This window comes from Vigna umbellata, chromosome 4 (assembly GCF_029865625.1).
Source record: "Vigna umbellata cultivar VRB3 chromosome 4, Vumbellata_1.0, whole genome shotgun sequence".
NCBI lineage: Eukaryota > Viridiplantae > Streptophyta > Magnoliopsida > Fabales > Fabaceae > Vigna > Vigna umbellata.
Window position 1 is genome coordinate 40,771,998 of NC_142168.1, and position 10,487 is coordinate 40,782,484.

Here is a 10,487-nt window from a genome sequence, read left to right on the forward strand (position 1 = left end):
CTAAGGTTGTTCATACCAAATCTAGCATTTTTCTAATTAATCTATAATGGCATAAAAAAGACATCCACTTGTATCATTTACATTTTAAAAAATCTAAAAAATACTCATTAACTTTTATTGGAGTTGATAAAATATCCACACATTGTGATGCAAAAGACATTTTCTTTGACATATATTGAGTACAATCAAGCATGCTTGAATAATATTTTGCATTCCTATTTTTTTATAATTTTTTATTTTGATTTCACCTGCTAACAATCTTATTTATTAATTAATGTGAATCTCATTTCCATATAAGGATTGATTTAGGACTCTTAAATTTAGAACCTTTTGTAGAAAATCTAGAAAATAGGTAAGAAGGTTGACATTATTTTGTTTAAGACACAAAAACGTCTAAATGCTACATATGTTAAGATATGATCGTCTAAGCAAATATAGTTTTGAAGTTTAACAAAACGTTTAAAAGAAATAGTGTCTAAACACATGAATCGTCAAGGATACTAAATGCAAACGCTAAACATTATATATCTAAAATGCCCTAAATGCCAAGTTACTCTAATAGATCGAGCTTAAAAGATAGTACACATATAATGCTTAAACGACTAGGATTACCTAACGCTTTATTACATGTACGTTATGTTCTATTGTGTTATGTTCTCTTTTTCTATGTAGATCATATTAGTACTCTACCTTTATTCAAAAGCTGCATCACAATCAAAAGAACATTTAGATACATGAAGATATTTAAGAATGTTTCTTTTTTTTTAACGCCTCTCTCTTCCGTACATAGCAAAATTGCTTATATAAGACATGACATAACTTCTAACGTATTACAAAAGCTCTGAGTAATAGATCTTTTTCAAAATAGCCTACATAAAGAGCACTACATGACGAGAATAAATAAGAAGAATTATGTGTGCATACTCTATTACTGTTATTCCCTCTAAAAGTTTACATCATCTAACGATTGTTCTTTGAAAAAGAAAAAATTCTTCACAGGTTTTCATAATTTCCTTGTATTGATTTCAAATCCTTTCTACGAAAGTTACATATTTTGTTCTTGTAATCTATAAAACCTTTATTATTTTCTTTTAGAATTGAAATAAAATTCTTGTAAGTTTAAGTCACTAGAGTTAAATTGTCTAGTCAGTTAGACTAGTTCATACCATGAGTAGTTATACTAGTTCTAACTAGTTAGGTTAGTTGTATACCAGGAGTGATTAAATTTATTGTAATCTTTTGTGATTAATGGAACCCTTTAAGAGTGTATAAAGGAGAACTGGACGTACCTCAATTTGGAGCAAATCAATATTAAAATAAGTGTGTCTCATTGCTTTTTCTTTCAAAGGTTTTACCTAAATGTTGTTTTAAACACTCATGTGTTTAATAACTATTTGAGACTGATATAGGCTCTTCCTTAAGCTAGGTTGCAACAAAGCATGAAGATGAGACCATGAAGGTGAGGTTAGTGCGCAAGCAAGGGGTGGATGGAGAGGATATTCTTGGTTTATGAGTGTTTGTGGTGGGCTGGAAGTTTTTGGTGTTTCTTTTGAGAGGTTGAGCCAAATCTAGAGAAGGGTGACTACAAGAGATCACTTATTAGGATGTTCTAGCCTTTACTTAAGACAATATATGGTTGCATAAATAGTTTGGCGGCATGATATTATAATTCTAAAAGTGGGTTTACAAGGGGGGAGAGACCTTTATTTAGTGATGAAGGTGTCTCCAAAGTAAACCAAAACCCTAAAATGCTATCTTGCATCAAACCCTAAAAATCCTATCTTAGTGAAGCAAAGTTTCACATGTGACACTCTAACTTTTAGAAAAACTTTCCACTCCTACACTAGTAAAAAAAGGACTTTTGAAGGCGCCGTATATGCTTCGGTTACGAAAAACTGAAGCATAAAACCCTATATACCTCGGTCACCAGTTCACCCGAAGCAGAATGGTTGTACTGTCTCGGTTGATAGAAAACTCGAAACATATATCATTGCAAATCAGGCCGTCCTGTCTCACAACTTTTCAAACAGCCTTACTGCCTCGGTTTTTTGGGCACCCGAGGCCTATGCACCTGTGAATGCCTGCTCTTCGCCTGCTTTTTTCGCCTGCTTTTTTGCCTGAACCACTGACAGGTCAGCTACGACATCGGTTCTTCAAGAACCGAGGTGTTTAAGGGGGACTTTATACTTCGGCCATTGCTTTTAACTGGTGCAATATTGTGATATTACCTCGGGCTTTGGTAACCGAGGTAGTAGCTTCATTCACCTTGACTTAATCTGCACGCCCAACACAGCTTCTTCTCCCTAAATTTTTTTTTCTCTTTGTTGAGTCAACCAAATCTGGGATATCACTCTTCCTGTTTACTCGCCTCTCTCCGATGAGGAAACCAGATCTGGGATTTTCCATGAACGAGAGTGCGGTGACTGAAAGCCCAAACCAAGAGTGCGGATCTGGGATTTTCCATGAACGAGAGTGCAGATCTGGGATTTTCCATGAACGAGAGTGCGGATCTGGGATTTGTCACCCGAGACAGCCCCAACGCGATGCGAAGCCACGCCATGGAGATTGCCAGCGGCGCGGACATCACCGACTGTGTGATCCAGTTCGCGCGGAGGCGTTTGCGCGGCGTCCTCTCCCTCACCGGCTCCTGGCTCGTTTGCGCGGCGTCCTCTCCCTCACCGGTTTGTTTCTCCCCAGACCATCCCCTCCTGGTGCCACCGGTCTCACCATCTATCTCGCGGGAGGCCAGGGACAAATCGTTGGCGGCGGGGTGGTGGGCTCACTGGTGGCGGCTGGTCCAGTTTTGATCACGAGCAGGGTGGTGTCGGCGGGTCTCTGCCGGGGATGGGAGGCGGTCCTGGCGAAGCTTCGTCGTCAATTTCGGTGTATAATAATAATGTTCCTCCGAATCTGGATCTTCCAAACGAGCAACAGGTGAACCATGAAGCTTGTTCTTCTCCTTTGAGTCATGCTCCTCATGCCAGATCTCCTTTCCAAAGATGAACATCGATTTTCTCAAATTCAACCGAACACTGTATTTTTATTTAAATATAATAATAATATTATTATTAATATTAAAAAAAAAAGACCTTATTGTCTCGGTTATGATCGCAACCGAAACAGTAGAGGTGACATACTGGATCGGTTGGCTTGACCCAAGGCGAAATCATTCAACTTTGGGCCTCGGTCTGGAACCGAGGCATAAAACTCTGGACTTTTTGTCTCGCCTGTATATGCCTCGGTCCAGGAACCGCTGTCGAATGACGAAAATAACCGGTGCCGTATCCCCTGACTGTACTGGTGCTAGAGTGACATGTGGAAAATCACTTTAGTAAATATTCCCCACTAGAAAAATGACACATGATCAATACCTTTGTAAGAGAACTCTTCACTAAGAGCTTGTCATGTCTCATGTGGGACACCCTCCACTAAGCTAGGGTTATAAAACTAATCACCCAAGATTAGCTTAAGTTAAGCGCAAATATTACCCTACAACTTAAGTAAGATTGTTAAAAACCCCTACACTACTTGACCCTTAATACGAGGCTTAAAAAGAAATCCTACTTTACTTGACCTTTAATACAAGGTTTAAGAAATGCTTCATGATGACCTAAGTGAATAAGAGTTTATCTTTACCTTGCACAAATGATTCTAACTCTTCTTGAATTTGCTTGGTCATGCTTCTTGTGATTGGACCCTTGGCTGGGGTTTGCCATCATAGACCGTCGAACCCTGTAAAAGAGATTAAACACTATTTTACAAAGGAAGATTTAAAACTTTATTCAAACCACGTCCCCTCTTTCTAGAGTTTTCATGTGTTATAGTTGGTATCAGAGCTAACCTCAAGGGTTAGTTCTTGACAAAACGTGAAGACAAGATCCTATCAACAATGGAAAACGAAGGTTACGTTGTTAACCATCCTCTTTTGTTTAAGGGGGAAAAGTTTGACTATTGGAAGCAGAGAATGATAGAATTCTTTGAATTCCATCATATAAACAAGTGGGACTTAGTCGAAAATGGAAAATATATATTTCTTAACAGTAAAATGAACAAAAGAAAAGGTATCTTCTCAACTCCAAAGCTCGTAATTCATTGATGTGCGCTTTGTCTGAAGAGGAATACAAGAATATTCACGTCTACAAGGGCGTTAAAGAGATGTGAGACACCCATACATAAAAAGGATACAAAGAAGTTAAAAGGAACAAGCTTCGTTTATTGACCAAACAATGAGTTGTTCTCCATCCTAGACATTGAGAATATTCAAGCTTTGTTAAGTAGATTCTAGACCATTCTCAATGAGCTAAAATATCTAGGTAAGTCCCATAATAATTTTGATAATATTGATAAAATTTTGAATAACCTTTCAAGGCGATGGAGACTATAAGTAACAATGCTTTGACTTTGCTACAAGGAAACGAGTATGGAAACAAACGTCTATAAGATAAGTGCTTATATGTTTTATGTTTTTAATTAGAAATTATAATTTTACTTTTTAAATTATAAGAAATTTAATTTCTTCATGTGTTATTTTATCAATGTCTTAATTAATTTCATCTATTTCATCAATTGGATGACAATGTTAATGCATAAAAAATAGAATCGTATTAATAAACAAAATGAAATTCAAAATATAGTAAATAAAATTTGATGAAACTATAAAAATGTATTGTAATGTATAAGTTTAATTAGTTATATAGTAAAAACGTAAAATGAATAAAGAAGAACATATATTTTTTTTTATCAATTTATTCAATATAATCGTATTTCCAATTGAAGTCAATTATTAAAGTATTATACTATTTAAAATTTATCAAGAAAAACATTTAAAATAAGAGTTTAAAATATGAATTTGTGCTTAACCAAGATGACTTCACTAGATGAATTAATACACATCTAATCTTTATATTTTTATTTGTAGTTCTAGATTTACTATTTACATTTTTTTTATTGTCTAATCTCTTTAATTTTACACCGTCTACTCTTTACATTTTTTTTACATGATATTTATCTTTTATAGTTTTATGTCGTCTACTCTTCATTTTGTTTTTATCATCTAATCTTTATATTTTTATAAAATTTACACAACAATTCATACAGTGTTCACCCTTTATGTTATTATTAGAGAGTCTATCATTTACATTTATATCTATTATCTATTTAATTTAAAATTGAATTTAAATTCTTAATTTTAGTTAACTTAATCAAAATATACTATTTAAAATAATTATGCAGAATATATTTTATGATATATATATATAAATACGTGCAGTAAGGGGAATCGACAACAATTATTTTTACCTATAGGCAGCGGTTTCGCAACCTAGGCATATACAGGTGAGGCAAAAAGGGGTAGGCTTTTTTCTCAGTTACGAACCGAGACAAAAAGGGGTAGGATTTTCCCTCGGTTCTTAGGTAACTGAGGCAGTAGCATGTTTTATTTTTATTTTAATTTATTTTAGGTCTCGGTTCGTATTAAACTGAACGGTTCGCACCCTCGCCAAGCCCTAGCCGCGTTGTCGTTGTTCTTTCGCTGTCATCGCAGTGCCCTTGTCGCACCCTCGCCACACCCTAGCCGCGTCATCGTCGTTCTTTCACTGCCATCATAATGCCTTTGTCGCGGCCTCGTCTCACCCTAGTCGCGTCGTCACCGTTCTTTCGCTGCCATCGTAGTGCCATCGATGATCCTCCCAGGTTGGTTGTTTGCGGGAAATGAAGAAGAAAGAAACTTGAAGCTTCTGGGTTCGCGGGTTCGCTCGAGATAAATGACAGAGAGAAAAGATTGGGAATAGAACCTCTAAATAGGGTTTGTTGAGAGAAACCAACAATAGGGAAAAAATTGGTGTTTCCCCTCTCTACAATACCAACCTAGAACTAGTGAGAAAAGGGGAAGAAGATAGGTGCCCCCTTGCAACCCTCTCGCGCGAGACAAAGAAAGGGGGAAGAACATAACCTCTGTTTGCTTCTTGCAGTCACTGTAGAACACGTCTGACATCTTCTTCCTTCTCTCAAGGTTCCAATATAATGCAGGGGACTCTATTTGCACACGAAAAGATGAGCTAGGTTGGAAGAAGACGCTCTTGAGCGAGAAGAAGGAAGAGGAAGAAGAAGAATGAGGAGGCGCGTGCTAAGGGAAGAAGAAAACTGTGTAAACTCTTTTCAAGTTTCAGTAATTTGAACCAGTGAAAGAGCTACTACCTCGGTTCCACAAATAACCGAGGCAGTAAGAACACTACTAACTCGATTTATCTGATAACTGATAAGTATGAAAAATACATGTTTTCAGACTTATTAATTAGCTCAAAATTTGTAGTTATTCATGAAATAATGTGTTTCCTCATAGAAAAAGTTGTAATAGGAAGTAGGAAAGTGTGTAGTAAATTGTACAGAAATTTATACATCAAAGTGGAGTGCAATTAGATGTTTCTCGCTGAGCCAACTTTAAATCGCTCAGCTAAAAAGATGATTATTCGCTCAGTGCACCAAAATAATTCGTTGAGCGAATTATAGACAGTTAAAAGATATGCAGTTGATTATTCGCTTAGCGCATGATAGCTGTGCACTGAGCGAATTAATTAAATCATAATTGGCTTTTAAGTTCGAGACAAACAAAAATTGAGGAGGAGAGAGAAGTTCCGGAAAAAGGAAAGAAACGAAAACATCTCAGGAACTTTAGGAGACTACTTCAAGGCATCAAGACACCATTTTTGCAAGGGATTGCTTCAAATATGTACGTTCTAGATGACTAGGAGTAGTTAAATTTCTCTTTCGTTGGAGTTGGATGTAATGAGCTCATTGTGATGTAATTTTCCTGTTCAATATATCGTTGTTCGTACATATGCTCTTTCTTGAATTTATTATCATTGTATGAAAATATAATGTTATTTGATTATCTCTAATTACTGAAAAGTAACTTTGAACATGGACAAAGATAGAGCACCTAAGTGATTTGAGATCTAGGGATAGACTCAATAACTTGGTCATTCTTAGCACCAGACTTAATGCAAATTGTATGTTAAATTGACTAAGGGATTAACAATTTGATATATTAATTTAGAACTAGTTGCTAAGGGATTAGGACTAGTATGTCTAGATGTGAATGTTTGAATGAAATAATGAAATATTGAACAAAGTTTTATATTCATATAAGTCATGAAACCCAATTCCAACGAAGTTTCTTTTAAATATAAATTCCTTGCACACCAACTGTTTGATAAAATACCAAAAAGAGTTGTTTATATTGTTATATGCATTTTGATGTCTAATTGAGTTATAAAAGGAAGAATTGTCATATTTTGCACAAGTCCCTTGGGAGAACGATGCTCTGAACTTACTCTTTATACTTGGAACGATTTGGTATACTTGCCAAAAAGTTAACAATAACTGATGCCTAAAGAGCTAAAAAAAGGGATTGGAACGTTCGGTTTCAGAGAATGAACGTTCGGTTCTACAAGTAACTGAGTCAGTAATGCCTTTAGGCCGCGGTTTGGAGAAGACCGAAGTCTAGAGGTCGACAAAAGGGATTGGAACATTCGATTTTAGAGAATGAACGTTCGGTTTTATGCTTCGGTCTTGTAGATAACTGAGGTAGTAGAATGCATAGGCTTCAGTTCTGCAAGTAACCGAGCCAGTAAGGCCTTTAGGCCGCGGTTCAGAGAAGACCAAAACCGTAGAGGTTAACAAAAGGGATTGAAATGTTCGATTTCAGAGAATGAACATTCGATTTTATGCTTTAGTTTCCTAGATAACTGAGACAGTAGAGTATATAGACTTCAATTCCTAGTGAACCGAGACGTATAAGTTCGCCTTAATTACAAAAAATGTCACCGCGTTTTAATATGTTTCAGTTTTGTAAAAACTGATGCATATTAATCGCATTAAAATGAATGGCTAGTACTTGAAATCAACAACTGTATCCAAAGACTTCGCCATCTTTTGTGATATAGTTTATGCCACGTCTTGAATTGCTTGACGTTATTTATCTTTTGTGATAAAGTTTATGCCACTTGACCATATTTGTTTTTTGTAATAAAGTTTATGTCACGTCGTGAATTGTTTGTCCATATTTGCCTGTAATGTAAAGATTAGTCTTTCTTTTCTCTTTCACTTTTTATTCTTCTTTTTCTTTTATTGGCCATATTTACGTGTGATGTAAAGATTACTCTTCCTCTCTTTCTCTCTCACCTTTTTATTCTTCTTCTTTTTTATTTTTCTTCTCTTTTATTCTTTGACTTAGATATGATTCTCACATTTTTTTCACAACGGTTAAGAAAGTTTCTTTTACCAGTTTTCAAACTTTTATAGAAACAGAAAGTATTAGACCTTTTATACATTATAGAATTTGGTATAAAAAAATTACATTTTATACGGGTTTTAAAACAAGTATAGAAAATTCGTTTAGGGAGAGATAAATCTATATATGATATAGATTTTTTAAACTGGTTGGAACATTAACCGGTATGAAAAATTGTACTTTTTATACTGGTTAAAACTTTAAGTTGTATAAAAAAACGTAACTTTTTACATTGGTTAGTATTATAATTCCTATAAAAAGTTTCTTTCTATACCGATTATAACATTAACTGGCATAAAAAATTGATATTTTTTTAAATACCAAATTTGTATGTTTTACCATCCACATATTAACATGCATGAAATTCAATCCCAAAATAGTCCCAGAATACTATCCATATATATATATATATATATATATATATATATATATATATATAATATTTACCTAACCTCTTTTATAAACACTTAAAAGAAATATAATAACAATGCTTTAAGATGTTAGTTATAAAATGTTTATGTTACCAAATTTCACGAGTTAACAACGTTTACGGATATGATTTTTTGCATGTGTCTCATGATATAATATTCACACTCAAAGCTCCTCGATTGGCGCAGACACTACAAGTTAAATTCGTAAAGTATAATAAACTATATAACTTAATTTCAATAGTTTAAAAAATTAATTACTTATAATTGGACTGTAACTTCTTTCTAGAGGTGATATGTGTTCTCTATAACCTCGAATAAGTCTCAACCACATTCTAAAAGTTAAATGTACATTGAAATCAATACCTAGTATGAAACTTATTAATATTAAATTATGTGTACACAACAAATAAATTATTAAAAAAACTTACACTATTAGTGTACTTTTAATTGTAAAAGTGTGAGGTTTCTTGTGTTATGAACATAAGAGAATTACAAGAGACTATTAAGGATTAGTAATTGTCAATGACCCTTGTAGATTCAAACAATAATAGTTTGAAATAAGATTTACATAAATAGAATTTTATTAATACAAAAAAAACATACTTACTATTGCAAATGAGAAGCAACATATACTTGTTTTTTCCCTTTTTAAAGGCCTCTACGAGGTACTTTTGGACCTCTTCCCCTTTATTCTCAACTCCTTGAATGATAACAGGGTCAAAAAATCTATAAATGTGATTATTGTTCCTCTCAATGCTTAATCGATGTAAATACCTTAAACATGAAAACTAAATAATGTTATAATAACGTATTCATAAAAGTAAAAATTTACTTACAACAACCAAAGTTGTAATACTGATATTCATAACATATCAGTGCTAAAGAAAACATAAAAAACATCCCTCTAACATATAGAGAAAGAGAAAGACGTTATCCTATTTGTGGTTTCAAGAGGCATTTGTAACTTTATAGGAGAAAGGAAGATATTCACTACCAACACACAAAGTTGTTCTAGAATTGTTTGTTGTGGCAGTTGTGGCGGCTATGGTAGTTGTGATAGTAATTCATTCACATCTTCCTCCCCATGTGCTTCAACTTGGTATATATATAAACTTATATAAGATTAATATACAATTACCAATAAAAATAACAAAATGTGTAATTAAATCAATTACCTCATTTACAATTGGTTTTGATAATCTAATTGGCCAAAGGATAAAATTTCTAGTGGGCACATGGACTCGAGTAGTAGCATCTCGAATGTCTACAACCACCACCTTGTTCATATTAGCTGTAATGATTTTATGGTGTATGCTTGACCCCAATGTATATATTTTACCTAACTTAACCAAATAATATTTGTAAAATAATGAATGTCTTGCTTTTACTGAACAAGGCCACATAACTGTCGAATTTTATGTTGTTTCCTCCCAAGGGTTTACAGGTCTGCGTATCAAAATGGATGAGCAACCTATGATCAACGTTTTAGGTAGTTGTCAACTCTCTCAATCTAGTCCCATACTTACCCTTTTCTTGGGTAGGCTTATGAATCTCATCCCCACGTTGTAAAGGTGAGAGGTCACTAGATGGTGCGTCAACAAACCTTTTCCTACACAAATAATTAAGTGTTAGTAAAAATTAATAGTTAAAATAACAAAGCAAAATTAAAATACATCTAAAATTTCAATTTATACATTGTCAAGTTGTAATGTTCACCCACAACCCTTTGTGGTGATCATCACGTATGACATGGGCGTCATTACTTC

General features: G+C 34.2%; 1 pseudogene; it reads left to right on the top strand.

The window, feature by feature from the left end:
* The first annotated feature begins 2,359 nt into the window (after window positions 1-2,359).
* On the top strand, window positions 2,360-3,003 carry LOC148200196 (AT-hook motif nuclear-localized protein 19-like; annotated as a pseudogene).
* Window positions 3,004-10,487: the final 7,484 nt, after the last annotated feature.